Source organism: Ambystoma mexicanum, chromosome 10 (assembly GCF_040938575.1).
Source record: "Ambystoma mexicanum isolate Mex_15411 chromosome 10, UKY_AmexF1_1, whole genome shotgun sequence".
Lineage (NCBI taxonomy): Eukaryota > Metazoa > Chordata > Amphibia > Caudata > Ambystomatidae > Ambystoma > Ambystoma mexicanum.
In genome coordinates this window covers 1,242,079,918-1,242,096,621 of record NC_090932.1, presented here as the reverse complement: position 1 = coordinate 1,242,096,621, position 16,704 = coordinate 1,242,079,918, and the positions used below count along the sequence as shown (strand labels likewise).

Genomic DNA, 16,704 nt, shown 5'->3' with positions numbered 1-16,704 from the left:
TTGTCTGTGCTCTTAGGCTTCGAGGGCCACATAAAATGGCTTAGAGGGCCGCATTGCGGCCCTCGGGCCACATGTTGGACAACCCTGCTGTAGAGCATCATAGCTTCATTATGAGAATAATTGAATTTCTTTGTTGTCAAAAACCATAGTACAATTCCAATTCAGATGAAGCAAAGTAAAATGTGCAATGTTTACTTAAGACTTGAATGGCCAATGGCAGGGTTAATCCAGAAACCAGAAAAAACAGGGTTGTTTAGCATCAAACTTACTAGCAGAGGTTGGGGTCTTGTCATCAGAATGCCCTTCAAGACAACAAACAATGAACCCAAACAACATTCTTATGGAAAAGTAAATATTGCACTGACCAGAATAATGAAATCCTAATGCCAGAAAATGTTTTTCAAAATGGTGTAATCAGATTATCGCACCAAGCTAGGCATACTATGGCATCTAAAAAACATTGACCAAAAGAATTTATCAAAAAAATAAAATAAATAAGTGCAGTGCAGTGCATTGGTCTGGAGCAAGCCAGACTTCAACCAGCAACTTTGGTGACACTTGAGGGAGAGAGCCTTGCGCCCAGCTTTGCTTGCCAGAGGATGTGCTCTTTTGAAGGTGGCTGCTAATTAGATGGCTGCCCGGTAAGCAGCTTGTTTAGGCAGCTTCAGATCCTGGATTAGTGCAGTTAAGACAGCGCCATGGGTTGAGAGCTGCAGGTCACAGGATTAAATACTGCAGAGGCCAACTCGGCTTTTTATCCTTTCACGGTCAATAAATGAGACATACTTGTGTTGGGTACTAATAATGCAATAAAAATTTTCAATGGCCAAGTGCTTTGGCAAATTATGTTACTCACCGTAGTGACTAACATACTTGTAGTCCATAGTGCCCTTTCTTCCATTTTGTATGGGCATCCCTCACTAGGGACGGGAAATGGAACCTTTTTCACCAAATTTTGTTTCTTCCCCTTTAAATTTAGATGAGCGCCCTGACAGCATGCGCTCTCCTGACTCCGCCCTCTGTACGCTTTGACACGTTGACAATATTACAATTGCCAAATGACAGGTTTATTACGGGGGAGGATGATGGGACGTATGGAGGAAAGGGGACTATGGACTAGGAGTAAGTTAGTCACTACAGTGTGTAAATTTTAAATTACTCACCGTAGTGACTAACATACTCTTAGTCAGTCCCCTTTCCTCCATACTGCATGGGCGTCCCTTCCTTGCGACGGGGAATGGAACCTTTTTCACCAGAAAAAAACACCTTCCCCCTTTAAATTTAGAGGCGCGTGGGGTGCGGCCCTGGGGGCATGTGCTACCCTGACTCCGCCCACCGGCGCCAAACCTCCGTCCCCATTGACGAGTCAACAATATGTAACATTGCCTAATGACCAGTATTATTAGGGGGAGGATGTGTGGAGGAAAGGGGACTAGTCACGACGGTGACTAACTTCTAATTACTCTTAATGTCACGTTCCTTTTCCTCCATACTGCATGGGCGATTACAACTGAATGTAGCCCCAGGGTGGAGAGGAGAGCTCCTTAAGAAAACAGATTCCTTAGAACAGTCTGTCCGAAAGCCGCATCTGATCTAGAGCCGGTGTCCAAACAGTAATGCTTGCATAAGGCTGAAGGGGTGGCCCAGGTGGCCGCTCTGCTGATGATCTGCCACGGAACCTGCCGTTGGAATGCAATGGCCATGGCCTTCGCCCTGACTGCATGGGCATGCATGTTAGCAGGAAGTGCTTGTGCTGCCCCTCGTAAGCCTCCTTGATGGCTGAAACCATCAATCGTACAATAGATGCCTCGGATGCTTGATACCCAAGCCTTGAACCCCCAGAAAGTGACAATGTGTCCGACTTGCGGAAGCCCTAGGTCCTGTATAGATAGAATTTCAGAGCACATCTGACATCCAGACAGTGCCAAACACTCTGATGCTCATCCTTCTGGTTGGCAAAAAAATGTAGGTAAGACTATTTCCTCGTTTAGATGGAAAGCGGAGGGTACCTTAGGTAGGAACATGGGGTGTGTCCGCAGGACCACCTTATCCTTGTGAAAGGTAGTATAGGGCTCTGAGGCCACCAGAGCCTGTATCTCGCCGACTCTTCGAGCAGAGGTGAGCCCCACCAACAGAGCTGTCTTAATGGTGACCGGCCTGATGTCCGCGGACGCCATTGGCTGGAACGACTTGTGCGCCAAGGTGCCCAACACTACATAGAGGTCCCACACTGGATGTGGTCTTTTGATGGGCGGTTGGAGAGTCTGGCGAGGCCTGTCAAATGTCTCTTGACTATTGGGTTGGAGGAGAAGACCTCCGAACTTCTGTAGGCCCCTATGGCTGCAAAATATATGCGGCATGCGTCCACTTAAACACCTGAGTGAGCGAGGTGCGCAGAGGAGAGCACACCGTCCAACATGCATGTAAGGGGGTTGATCTCCTTGGAGTTCGCCCAGTGACAGAACCAAATCCATTTACTCTTGTACTGGGTCCTAGTAGCCTTGCTCCTGGGACTCTGAATGATCTCTAGATTAGCCTCCGATAGGCTAAGGTGCTTCAGCATGACCTGCTCTAGAACCACGCTGCTAGGTCTAATTTCTGTGGCACCTCCCCTTCCCTCTTGCGCCAGCAGAGGAGCTGGACCCAAGCGAAGGCGAATGGGTGGCCTGTCCGATAGGCTGAGAAGCTCAGAGAACCACAGTCTCGCTGGCCATCGAGGGCTATCAGAATGATGTTGAGGTGGCAAGAGACCTTTATCTTGCAAATTACCCTGTGGACCAGAGGGGTGGATAGAAAGGCGTATGCTGTCATGCCGTTCCACTGTATCCAGAGAGCCGGGACCCTTTCCCTGCCAGGACACAAACTGATGCCACTTCTTGTTCTTCCAGGAGGTGAAACGATCCATCTGAGGATGCCCCCATCTGCTGAAGATCTCCAGCAGCACCTGGTCGTTCAGTTGCCACTCTTAATTGTCAACCCCAGTCTGCTGAGCCTGTCCGCTTCCAGGTTGGACTTCCCCGGAAGGTGGATGGCCCTCAGGTAGATTTTGTCCAGGGCCCATTCCCACCTGCTGATCGCTAGGCTGCATAGTGGAGACCATCTGGTCCCACCCTGCTTGTACATATAGTACATACTGATGGAGTTGTCGGTCTGGATGAGGACCACCTTGCCCCCAACGAGCGGTAGGAAAGCTTTGAACGATAGCCAGGCGGCCTTCAAGACGGCCTTCAGGACCAGCCAGTTGACATAGGACTCCTGCTCCTGCCGGGTGCAGACCCCTATGGACACTATGGCTAGTACTCCCCCCAGCCTACGAGCAAGGAGTTGGTCGTAATCGTGACCTGCGGAGCCAGCTGCTGGAAGGGCTTGCTCGTCCGTAGGTTGCCGTCCCTGGACCACCATGTGAGGTCTGAGTTGAGAGAAGAAGGAACGCTGACCAGCTCCGCTTGGGAGCCGCGCTCCTAATTGCAAGATGCTGCGAAGTGCAGCTGTAATCTCCTCATCCTGAGTCTCTTGTGGGATATGGCCAGTAGGACCACTGCCATGAGACCTAACAGATGCTGGTACCACCAGGCCGAAGTCACTTGTCAGGTGACGAAGTGAGTAGTGGCCCTCTTGATTGCTGTGATCTTGTCCTCTGAGGGGGAACTCTCTCGGGGCTCGTACCCATATGAGGCCCGGACAAGTCAGTCTCTGCGTAGGCTGCAGCTGAAACTTCCTGAGGTTGAGCAAAAATCCCAGGTCGTGGCGTGTGCTTATAAGGGCAGAGGAAGTGTGGTGCACCGCCTCCGGGGGTTGGGCCCTGATAAGCCAGTCCAGGTACGGGTAGAGATGGCGGCCCTGGGCCCTGAGGAAGGCTGCTACTGCATTCATGAGTCTGGTAAAAAAGTGTATGGTGAAAATCCTGGAATAGAAACTCAATCCTCGCTGGGAGGCTGGGACTTCCACTGCCTGGCTCTCGACAAGCAACTGAATCTCTGCCAACAGTTGCTGTCCTTGGAGGTGAGGAGAGAAAGGGATCAGTAGGTGGTACACCGTGGATACGACAGAGAGGATCAAGGGGTCCGCGAAATACTGACGCCAGAACTTTGTGTGAAGGGCAAGCGCCCCCCCCGCCCTCCAATTGGTGACACGAGGACCCGTATGGCGCGTCATGCCTTCTTTCCCTCTGAAGCTGCTAAGGAGGAGGGGGACTGGACAAAGCCCTTACTCCCCCGGCCCCCTTTTGCTGTTTTCGCTGGTGTTGACTCAGGGAACGGTCAGGCTGCCTGGACCTCCGCTCTTGGAAGCCGCGGTACCTTCCAAATGTCTGCCCCTTGTCGGAGCGTTGATGGAGCGTTAATGTGACTGCGTGCACGTCTTGGGCCTGGCCTTCGTAAGGATAAAGGACGTTGCAGTTTGCAAACTGTTTTTCTTTTTATCTAGCTCCTGTCTGTCGGTGGTGGAGTGAAAGAGGTCGCCACACTCTAACGGAAGGTCCAATATGTGTTCCTGGATGTCCGGATTGAATTTAGTAGCCCGGAGCCAGACCGTCATCCTCATGTCTGGGCGATGCATATGACCCAGACAGAGGTGTCGATGCAAGCCACGGTGGACTCCATGATGTCTTGCGTCACCATTTTAGCATCTGCCAGTCCCGCCTTGAAACGTGACTGGTTCTGCACCGGAGGTTCTGGGAGGAAGTCGGCTATTTCCCACCAAAGCTTCTGGTTAACAGCTGCCAGCATGGCATCCGCGTTGGCCTGACGAAGATGCAGCGAAGCGTTGGAATAAAGCTTCTTTCCGTACCCCTCCAAGATCTTCTCCTGCTTGCCTAGCAGTGCCGAGGACGAGGTGGCCGAGGACGACTGAGGCTTTGAGTAGAGTGACACCACAGCAATCACTGAAGAGTGTGGTTGAGGGTGGGCCAACAAAAAGAGTGTATCCCCCTCCATTTGCCTATACTTGGCGTCCAGGCGTCGATTGACAGGCTGGACCGAGTGGGGGGTTGAGCCACCCCTTTTCATCCAAGGCAACAAAGTCCTTTTGCATCGGGATCACTGTCCTGGCCGAGAAGCAAGGACCTCTGCAAGCACCCCTGTCTCTGGTTGCTCGACTTCGGGCTGAGGAAGGCCCAGGTACTCAGCCAGCCCTGCAAGTCATTCGTGGAAGGCCTTGGTCGATGGTGTGTCGGGGTCTTCATCCTCGCCTGTGTCCACCTGGGCATCCGGCTGGTCCAGCGCGGGCGGAGGGGTGCTGGGTGCCCAGGGCTGGGGCGTGGAGACCAGAGCCGTAGGCTCGTACGGAACCGCCTGAACTGTGGGAGGCAGGGGAGCCGGCGCGGGCAGCTGAACAGGGGCCTGCAGCGCTAGAGCCATAGGAGGAAAGACTATGGGCACGGGCGGTGGGGTCAGAGGGAGCATGTCCCTGATGTCATCCGTGAGGATGGCCCCCAATTGAGGAGATCTCCTTCGGGTGAGTAACTTTTCAAAGAACCTGTACTCACAGGCCATTGGGGTGGCAGGTGATATTGACGGGATTGCGGGCAGCTGCAGGGGCCGGTATGCATTTGGTCTAGTTGGATGCAGAGGGAACCTGCCCTGCACTGCAGATGGATAAGCTTTAGGCCACATACCTGGTTGACCCCCAGTCCCACCTTGTAACTCGTTCAGCCACCTGCACCGTTCCTTAGGGAGGTATCGGAAGAGCGGCCATCTTGTCGAGCTACATGTCACGTGGCAAAGTCGTGGTGCTTGGCTCACCGGCCCCAGCCTTCTCCAGGACTCTAGACCGTTGTCAGGTTTTCACATTCTGTACCTCACATTAGCAAGGTTCCTAGGAGAATAGGATATTGCAAACACTATTTCAGGTGGTTAAAATATTATATAAATTCTGTTTAGAAACTAGAACATTTTCTGTTTTAGTTAAGTTCAATTTTTCTTGTTCCTTAACTAACTTTCATTAGAAAGATGACATGTCCCCAAGCCAAGATGGAGGAACACTATCCCAATATTGATTGTTTTAGTTTGCAGCAGGCAGTATTGTGATGTCACTTAGAATGTTCCTTACAAATCTAAACTGCCTTTCATTAAAGTATTCATCAGAGTAGGTCGTATAGTGTACTTTCACTAGGTGTAGAATCTTTTGTTTTAGTTCAATTTCTACCTTCGTAATCTCAGTCAAGAAAGAAGTTTCTGAAATCTACTATCAGAATATTCCAGTTGAACCAGTTGTTTGAACAGAGGAACCAATTGAAGAACAAGGACTACGCTAAGTGCAATTCCGTTGTTTAATGTAGAAAGCTATTAGATGTTGCTCAAAAGACATTTTAACTTAAGACTTTACAAGTTCATTCATGGTACTTTTTAAGTCAAGTAATTTTATTATATTTGGTCAAACAAGAGTAGTTGAAGATTCAAGAAAAAGAATTACATTTTCAATTTAGATTTTTAAAACCAACTAATACTAACTAGGCGTGCGGATCGTTTTTCGCTGCGTGTCTAATCTCTACTAACCTTATTTAACCTTTCTAACGTTTAGTAATTTTGTTTTGAGCATTCGTACGGAGCCGGAGCGTTTGATTGAATCCTATGCACGCGGTTAGAGAAAAGGACCCTACGACGTCGCGCGTGCGTCGCGGCCATTTTGAGATGAATAATTTTTTCTCTGTGTTGCGCTTCGTAACGGACTCAAAGAAATAAAGACTTTCGTTTGGACAAATCGCTTCGGATTCAAGGCTAGTCAGTCATTTTATGAACAAGAGTTTTTTTGAACTAAAGCCTTTTTCGAAGGAGAATTTTTTAAAGAAAATACACTTTGTAATATTTTCGAAAATCCAGTACTGGCCAGCGGAATATTAGAATTTCTTCAGGAAGTTATCCAAGGTATTTACATTTAATAAATATATTATTTAGTAAAATACACTAAAGGAAATATTCAAAGGCTGAGTAACAACTACATAAATGGGCATCACTATTTTTTTTAGAGAGTGATAAGCTGTATGTAGAAAGAAAAGAGAGAAAAAACTTCATATACCGCATCAAAAGCAGCAACATTTCTTACGGAAGCAGCCTAAGGGCAATTCAAGTTTAGGCAACAGGTAATTAGAGACATATTATAGTAATATAGAATAGTCAAAACATAAGTTTAAATATATTTTACTTAAGGCTGTGTTTTCTTTTAGGAACACCACTGATCCAAAAAACCCTTCCAGCGAAGACAGTCTGAAGTACCTGCAGTGGGAGTTCTTGCCTTTGTTTTGTTATCCATTCCCCTTTCCCCTTGGGTTTGCCTGGCCAATAGTTTTATAGTATCAGGATTGTTAGGCAGGCTGGCTTTGGGGGCTAGGTCGGCCAGCTTCACTCCTGCAGGATCCAATTACTTCAGTACCTGACAACAGTGGAGCATGAGACCTGCCCTGCACCTCTGGCCTAGGCCTGGTAGGCGTGTTGCCCTCGACTTAGTCGCCGGTAGTGCTGCGTGTAGGCACACCCTCAGCCATGATGCCAGTACAAGGGGGTAGCCCCTCGGGTGTACACCCGGTAAAAGAGCCTTCGTGTCCCTCAGCACCGTCTTCGGGAGAGACTACGGACCCCTCAGCCTAGCTGCAGGTAGCCGAATTATCCTCGGTGCTCGTGCTGGTATGAGAACCTGAGAGGTTCCTCCCACTCAGGCATTTCCTTGAAAAGGTGTCGCTCTTGCGGGGTGTGCTGGAAAAGAGCGGCCCTACCTTGTGCCTTGATAGATGCTTGATGAAGTCCTCTAGGTCCTCTGGAGGCGACCTCTCAAAGAGCTCCCTCCACCTAGCCAGTCTATTCTTCAGGGCATGCGAGGAGAGTGCGTCACACGATGTACAACCTTCCCATGGTCAGGGCCAAGACAGCAGAGGCAAAGAGCATGGGTATTTGATGTAGGGAAGAGACCCTCGCAGACTGGACACCTGCTCAAGTCGACATGCGCCGGGCAGGAGTGTGGCGCCAGAGGACAGAGTACCTGATTGACAAAAGAAGACAAAAAGACAGAAGTATCCGGGGAAGAGCGCGTGGTATTACACAGCCGAAGCCAAACCCAGGAGCGCGGGTGAAATCAGCCTGTTCTCGTTGATGGGGGAAAGGGGACTGAAGTGTGGCGCCGGTGGGCATAGTGAGGGTAGCGCATGCTCCCAGAGCCGCATCCCGGCTAGCCTCTAAATTTAAAGGGGAAGAATGTTTTTTCTGGTCAAAAAGGTTCTGTCTCCTGTCCCTAGGAAGGGCACCCATGCAGTATGGAGGAAAGGTGACGGGACTTAAGAGTACTTATAATTACTCCTATGTCCGTCCCCTTTCCTCCATACTGTATGGGCGATTAGAACTGAATGCAGCCCCAGGGAGGAGAGTTGCTGCCTGGCCAAATGCTGCGTCAGACCTGGCGCTGGCATCCAAGTAGTAGTGCATCCAGAAGGCAGAGGGTGTAGCCCATGTAGCCGCCTTGCTGATCGTCTGCCATGGGACGTGTCTTTGGAAAGCTGTGGTCTTGGCTCTGATGGCATGGGCGCGCGTGTTTGCTGGCAGAGGCTTGTGCTGCTCCTCATACGCCTCCTTGATGGCCATAACCATCCACCTTGCTATGGAAGCCTTGGATGCTTGACAGTCTGGTTTTGATCCTCCAAATGTGATTAACAAGGTGTCTGATTTAAGGAAGCTCTTAGTCCTGTCCAGTTAGAATCTTAGAGTACGCCTGGCATCCAGACAGTGCAATACCTTCTGACCCTCATCCTTAGGGTCTGCAAAGGATGTTGGGAGTACCATCTCCTCGTTCAGGTGAAAGGAGGAAACAGCCTTAGGAAGAAAGGCCGGGGGTGTTCTAAGCATCACTTTGTCACAGTGAAATTTTGTATAGGGCTTTGAAGCCACCAGGGCCTGAATTTCACCGATACAGCGGGCCGATGCATGGCCCACCCGTAGGGCCGTCGTAAAAGTAACTGGCCTGTTGTCCGCGGACTCCATGGGCTCTAAGGGTTTGTGCGCCAGGGCGCCCAGCACGTTAGGGTCCCAGACCGGATATGGACGTTTGACAGGCAGATATAACCTGGTTAGACCAGCCAGGTGTCTCTTAACCACTGGATTGGAGGAACAAATATGGTCACTGGAGTTCTTGTAGGCCACTTTGGCTGCCAGATACGTATGGCAGGTTTCTACCTGCACACCTGAATGAGCTAGATGCGCTGAGAAAAACAGATCATCCAACAAGCATGTTAATGGATCAATCTTCTTTGTTTCTGCCAAGTGACAAAACCCGGGTCCACTTGCTCCTGTACAGACTCATGTGGAGTCACTTCTAGCCCCTTGTATGATAGCCAGGTTGTCCCATGACAGGTGCAGATGCTTCAGGGCAACCTTTTCAGGAATCAAGCTGCAAGGGTTAACTTCTGCGGAGCAAGGTGAACCACTGTGCCCCCTGCTGGGCAAGTAAGTGGGCTGGGCCCATCGGGAGTTGTACCAGGGGCTGATCCGACAGACGGAGAAGCTCCTAAAACCGGGATCTTGCGGGCCCACCATGGAGCTATCAAGTTGAGCCAAAGGCTCCGAGACTCCCTGACCCTGTAGATGACCTTGTGAACCAGGGGAGTGGAGGGAAAGGCGTATGCGTTCATGTTGTTCCACGGGATCTGCAATGCGTTGCCGAATGAGCCCCTGCCCTGCCCCAGCCACGAGGCGAACTGGGGGCATCTCCTGTTGGCACTGGTGTGCGAAAAGGTCCACCATGAGGGTGGCCCCACCCCATGAAGATCCCTTGGAGGACTTGTTTGTTCAACTGCCACTTGTAGTTGTCCATCCTCAGCCTGCTAAGCTTGTCAGCCTCCAGGTTGGATTCCACAGGAAGGTGGACCGCTGATAAATGTTAGGCAGTGCCCACTTCCAGATGTCGATTGAAAAACTGCAGAGAGGCAGGACCTGGTACCGCCCTGCTTGTTGGCGTAATACATGCAGGTGGAGCTGTCTGTTTGGGTGCAGACAGATTTGATGCTGATCATTGGCAGAAAGGCTTTGAGAGCAAGCCAGAGGGCCCCATCATATTGAGTCAGTTGATGGGTTCCAGCTGTTCCTGATACCATAGTCCATGGACGCTGTGGTTGTCCAGGGTAGCCCCATCCCTCTAAGGATGAGTCTGTGGTAATGGTGATCTGTGGTAACGGCTGCCAGAATGGCCTGCCTACTAGTAGGTTGGTGTCTGTACCAGACCAGACTAGTTCCTGGTGGAGATGCTGCGGTATGCTGACTGTCTCAGCCCGAGAGCCCTTCTCCTGATTCCAGGAAGCTGAACAATGAAGCTACAGCCTCTTCATCCTGAGCCTTGTATGCAGCACAGCCAGGAGGCATGCCAACATTATTCGGAGCAGGTGTTGGTACCACCAGGCTGAAGAAACTGCCCCGTGGCCCCTCTTGATTGCTGTGATCATGTCCAGTGAGAGGAAGATCCTCTCGGTCCTCGTATCACATAAAGAACAAGTTACTTACCTGTAACTGTTGTTCTCCAGCATGGGTCTGGCATGGATTCACATGCTCATGAATATTCCCCGTCGTCAGGCTGGGAATCCTCGGTAAAGAAAAAGTCAGTATCAGTTTTGTTTCTGATCTCTCTTTCTTAGTAGTAACCAATCACTGATCTCTGGGTCATACTGCCCCCAGCCAATGACTGCCCTCTTCCTAAGCCCCTACCCTGGCAGCCACCCTCAGATTTGGTAGCACGTAAAGTGGCAGTATGACCAAGTGAAGAGCCGCAGAGGGGAAGGAGGGAGGGTTCGCATGTGAATCCATGCCAGACCCATGCTGGAGAACAGTTACAGGTAAGTAACTTGTTCCTTCTCCAGCATGGGGTCTGGCATGGATTCACATGCTCATTAATATAAGAATACATAGCAGCATACACATGCACAACCACGGGAGATGGCAACAGGCTCAACATTAAGCAATACAACAACTCAACATTAAGCATCTCTTACCTCCTCACCAGGCTCACCTTAAGCGAATAGGTTGCGCAGCACTGCTTAGCCGACCCTGGACTCCTCCCTGGAGTCCCGATCGACGCAGTAGAATCTTGTGAAGGTGTGAGTCGACCTCCACGTAGCAGCCCTGCAGATGTCCAGCAGGGGCACACCAGACAGGAACGCCGTGGTAGCAGCGATCGCTCTGGTCGAATGGGCTCTCGTACGGCCAGGCAGCGGTCGGTTTGCCAAACCGGTGTCAGTGCATGATGCAGCCGGAGAGCCATCTGGAAATGGAAGCCTTCGAGAGAGCCCTCCCTTGATTCACAGGTCCAAAGTTCACAAACAGCTGTGATGTCTTCCAAAAACTCTTTGTGCGGTCCACGTAGAACTTCATCACTCTAGCTACGTCCAGCGAGTGCAGAGTCCTCTCGGCCTGCGACGAAGGGAAGAAAACTGGTAATACCAAAGGCTCGTTGAGGTGGAAGTCCGACGGCACCTTGGGCATAAAGGAGGGGTGCATCCTCAGCACCACCCTCGTGTCGTGAAAAGTCAAGTATGGAGGCTTGCAAGATAGGGCCTGGATTTCTCCCAATCGTTGTGCGGAGGTGATGGCCACGAGAAATGCTGTCTTCCACGACAGGAACTTCAACAGCGCCGAATGCATAGGCTCGATTGGGACCCCCATGAGCCTGGTCAGCACCACGTTGAGCTCCCACGCCGGGGCAGGGGCCTTCACCAGCGGGAACGATCGGAATAGTCCCTTCATAAATTCCTTCACCAGGCGATGAGACCACAAGGACGCCCGTTCTGTAGTTCTGGTGTATCGGGAGATGGCAGCCAGATGTATCTTGATGGAGGCGTGAGCCAGTCCAGCTTTGACCAGCGACAGTAGGTACGGCAATACTTGAGGGGCCGTAATCCGCAGAGGGTTAATCTTCTGCGCACGGCACCAGACAGAGAACCTCTTCCACTTATGTCCATAGCACTTCAGAGTTGAGGATGCCCTGGCTTTTGCAAGAACCTCTCTGCAGTCAGCCGGGATATCGTAATCTCCAAACTCTAGCGCTGCAGGAGCCAAGCCTGCAAGTTCAGCGACTCCGGGTCTTGATGAACAATGGCGCCTCGTTCCCTGGAGAGAAGATCCGTGTCCGTCGCCAGCTTGATAGGTGGGGACGTTGACAAGTCCAGAAGGTCCGGGAACCAGATCTGTCTCGGCCACGCCGATGCGACGAGGATCATCCTGCACCTGGACCTCTTGAGCTGGTTGATGAGACGGAGCAGCAACGGCAACGGAGGGAACGCGTACAGGAACAGGCCGTCCCAAGGGAACGAGAAAGCATCGCCCATGCTCCTCGGCTGTGTGAACCTGCTGGCGAACCTCTGGCACTTTGAGTTTGTCGCCGTCGTGAACAGGTCGATCTGGGGTTTTCCCCATCGTTGAAAGAGCCGATCCACCTGGTCCTGGCATAGTTCCCACTCGTGGCACGAGCGCAGCTCCCTGCTGAGTGAGTCGGCAATGGTGTTTTTTATTCCTGCCAAGTGGAAGGGAACCAGAAACATCCCCTGGGCGACGGCCCAGTGCCACAGATCCTGGGCCCCCTTGGATAGGGCTGGGGATCTGGTGCCTCCCTGCTTCCGGATGTAGAACATCGTGGTGGTGTTGTCGGTGAAGATCCTCACCACTTTGTCCTTGAGGGACGGAAGGAACGATTTGAGCGCCCAGAACACGGCTCGTAGCTCCAGGATGTTGATGTGGAGAGACCTCTGCTCCGGGAGCCAGAGGCCTCTTGCGTGGAGATCTCCGGTGTGGGCCCCCCCATCCCTCCAGGGAGGCTTCTGTCGTCACCGTCTCCTGAAACGCTGGGGTCTGAAAGTCCGTGCCTGCCGTGAGGTGTGCACGGGGACCCCACCATAGAATCGCCCGACGGAAGTCCTCGTCGAGCGGGATCCTTTCTTCGAAGCTGCCCGCCGCTTGAATCCAGCGGGCGTCGAGGAACTCTTGTAGTGGACGCATCCGAAGTCTGCAAAGGGGCACAAGGAATATGCATGAGGACATCATCACGAGGAGGGACTTGATGGACCTCACCCTGGCCACATCCGTGGCCAACAGGCGCTGCACCTTGCCCAAAATGGCCTTCGTCCTTTCCTTCGACGGAGATGCCAATCGCTCCACTGTATCGAGCTTCGCTCCCAGAAACAGTGCTACCTGCGACGGAACCAGGTGGGATTTGGGGTAGTTGATGGCGAATCCCAGTTCCGTGAGCAGGCAGACGGTCCTCGCTGTGTGTTCGACGGCGAGTTCTCTTGACCTTGCACGGATTAGCCAATCGTCCAGGTAGGGGTAGATGTGGATCCCCTGCAGGTGCAGCCGCGCTGACACTGGTGCGAGGCACTTGGTGAACACCCTGGGTGCCGACTTTAATCCGAACGGAAGGGCTCTGAATTGGTAGTGACGCCCCTGGACTACGAATCTGAGGAACTTTGTGTCCTTTTAGAATGGGGATGTGGAAGTAAGCATCCTCCAGGTCCAACAACGATAGGAAGTCGCCCTCCTCCAGCTGTCCCAGCACGTGCTGGAGGGTGACCATCCTGAATTTCTGTGCCTTGATGTACTTGTTTAACCGACGCAGGTCCAGGATGGGGCGCCAACCGCCTGTCTTCTTTCTGACGAGGAAGTACCTTGAGTATACTCCGGAGCCCCGGAGCCTCTTGGGGACGAGCTCGATGTAACTCTTGAGCATCGCCCTTACCTCCAACAGCAGTTGAGGGACGTGATTCTCCTTCCTGACCATGGGAGGAATGCGAGGACACTTCTTTTGAAATTCTAGCGAGTGTCCGCGGGACAGGGTGTCCAGCACCCAACGGTCGGTGGAGATGGACTCCCACACGCTGACTAACTTTGTCAGCCGGCCTCCCACCGGGGTGCTTCGGTGGGGGCCCGACGCTACGGCCGGTTCAGTCCTGCTTGGAAGAGGCCTTGCCGCCTTGGCTTCCTTGACGGCGGCGAGACCCTCCTTGCTTGCCGCGACCTCTGTAGGCCTCCTGGGACGAGGAACGGGCCGCCTGGCGGTACGTAGAAGAGCCACCACTGGATCCCTTGGAGGCTCCCTGTCTGCCTCCGGAGCTCCGAAAGGGCCGCCGTTGCTGAAGGACTCATAGGGATCGGGCTGTCTCTGTGTCGGTCTTGATGGCCTGGAGGGACTCATCCACCATCTTCCCAAACAGGTTGTTGCCGTCGAACGGCATATCCAACACTCTGGTCTGGACTTCCCGGCCGAAGGTCCGTAGCCCTGATCCATCCTTGTCGTCAAAAGCAAACCCCGTTGCCCAGCTGGCGAAATCAGGTATCGGCAATGTCCGTTGCCACCGTTATGGCGTGATCCGACGCCACCTCACCTTCCTGCAGAATCTGTATGGCCTCCGCCCTCTTGTCGTCCGGTAGGAAGTCTAGCAGGGGAGGCATCTTGAACCAGAGCTCCCTGTCGTAACGGGCCACAATCGCTAAGGAATTGGCCGCCTTAATCGTCGTTGGTCCCGACGAGATGACTAGTCGTCCCATGGAGGCCAACTTCTTGCCCTCGCTGTCCGGTGGGGAAGTGAAAGTTGAAGCCGCCGCATCCACCGCTTTCTTCTTGCCCGCTGCCGAGATGACCGAATCTGGCGTAGGCTGGGCCCTGAGGCACAAGGGGGCGGCGTCGGTCACCCGGTACTTCTTCTCGTACCGGTCCCTTTTGGCGGGTGTCGTGGAAGGGTTCTTCAGGATAGCCAGCCCTTCGTCCCAGATGTCATTGAGCAACGGTACCGCGAGGACCGTCTTTCTCTTGGCCTCCCGTCGTTGGTAAAGAAAGCCTTCCTTTTTCTGTTCCTCAGGGCAGATCTGGAAGAGTTCGGATGCCCTGGCTATCATGGTGTGGAAAGAGCCAATTTCGTCGGGCAGAGAGGCCTCGCCACCGTCATCCGTCCCCGTCGCTGTATCCGTCGCCGTATCATCCCGAGGGTCCAGCGAGGGGGATGAGGGGTCCACAGGCCTTGTGGGCACGAAGGGCGGTGCGGGGTGGACTCTCCGCTCGTTTGGAGGGCTTCCCAACGGTCCAGGTTCTGGATCCTCTGTCGGGGTCAGTGGTAACCTCGTCCTTATCTCAGTACATAAGGATTGGATCGCCAACAAAATGGCTGCCGAGCTATCCTGGGGCTCGGGCAATGGCTGCGACGGGTGGGATGGCTGCTCCACTGGGCCCTCGTCGCCGCCGCCATCGTCGCTACCTTCGATCACATCAGCAGGATCCTTCCCCTGGGATCGAACCTTCTCAAACCTCTCGTTGAGGCCTTTCACGGTTTCCACCAGATCCTCCTCAGAGGCTGAATCTGAATCCGTAATGGCCACCGCCCCCCCCTCTTTTTCCACCGGGGTCTTCAAGGGGGTCTTAACGATGGGCTGGAAAGAGGATTCCCTCTGCAGTGGCAGGGAAACTCTGGGCCCCGAGGCCGCCTCCACTGTCGTAGTCTGCTAAAGGAGAGGGTGAATGCTGAGTGCGAAACTAGCGGTTCACGGGGAAACCAGGTAAGGAAGAACAGAACGTACCAGGGACTGAGAGGATCCCAAAGAGAGCGAGGTAGGCAGGACCGAAGCGGGTGACCGATGGGTTGCGGGAAAGCAACAGCACTGCAGAGTGTGGGGAAATGAACAACAAGGTTAAACGGTATAAGCCTAGGAGTTAATCCAAAGTGAGGTAGTAAGAAGCTATAAAGATAGCAAACTCACTGAGCACAGTCACAGAGAAAGAGTAGCAACGCAACGCTGCTCTGGCTGGAATTCCTGAAGTAGCCTGTCTGAAGCTGGGGGCAGAGCTAAGACTGTAGGTTCCTGGCGGATACCTGCAATGCTGTCTACTGATAGCAGAGCCATCTTGGGAAGAATACAATGTAGCACAGTCAAGCGCCTCCAGCGGTGACACACAGACCACCTGCACGGATGAGATTTCACACTTTGAGATTGATAGAAACTCCCAGATCGTATAGCGTGTGCATGAGAGCGGAGGCAGTGTGTTGCACTGCATCCGGGGACCTCGGCCTGACTAGCCAGTCGTCGAGGTATGGATAAATGTGGTGGCCTTGCTCCCTGAGTAGCGCTGCCAACAAGTTAATTAGCCTTGTAAAGACCACCAGTTCACAAACCTTGTCCGCCAAGTGTGTACATGAAGGGCAATCCTGACCCCCACCGAAGACTCGTGGATCCGATTGGACCTGTCAAAACCTCTTTCCCTCCGAGGCTGGTGCTGAGGAGGGGGACTGGAAAAATCCCTGGTTAGCAGCCTGATGCTGCTTGCATCTGTGCTGGCTTGGAGACCAGTTAGGTTGTCTCGACCGCCACTCCTGGAAGCCCCTGAAGCCTCCAAAGGCCTGACCCTTGTCCGATAGCTGGTGAGCCTGGCTGTAGGTCTTGGGTGTGGATTTTGTTAAAATAGACAAAGATTTAGCTGTCTGGCCGCTATTCTTTTTCTTGTCTAGTTCCACTTGACAAACGACGAGGAACAAGTCACCCCCTTAAACGGCAGGCCTAGGATATTTCAATTATATCCTGGGCCACAATTTTGGCCTCTGCTAAACCTGCCTTGAACGTGCCTGGCTGTGGGCAGGAAGCTCTGGAAGGAATTCTGCAATCTTCTGCCACAACTTTTGATTAACAGCAGCCAACATGGCATCAGTGTTGGCCTGACGCCGTTGGAGCGTGGCATTTAAGTAGATCTTTAGCCAAACTA

At 52.6% G+C, this 16,704-nt stretch overlaps 1 protein-coding gene across 1 annotated transcript in view; it reads right to left on the bottom strand.

Annotated features, from left to right (window-relative positions):
* MED13L (mediator complex subunit 13L) overlaps positions 1-16,704 on the bottom strand; it is a 2,324,591-nt gene that overhangs the window by 996,516 nt on the left and 1,311,371 nt on the right. The window lies entirely within an intron of this gene.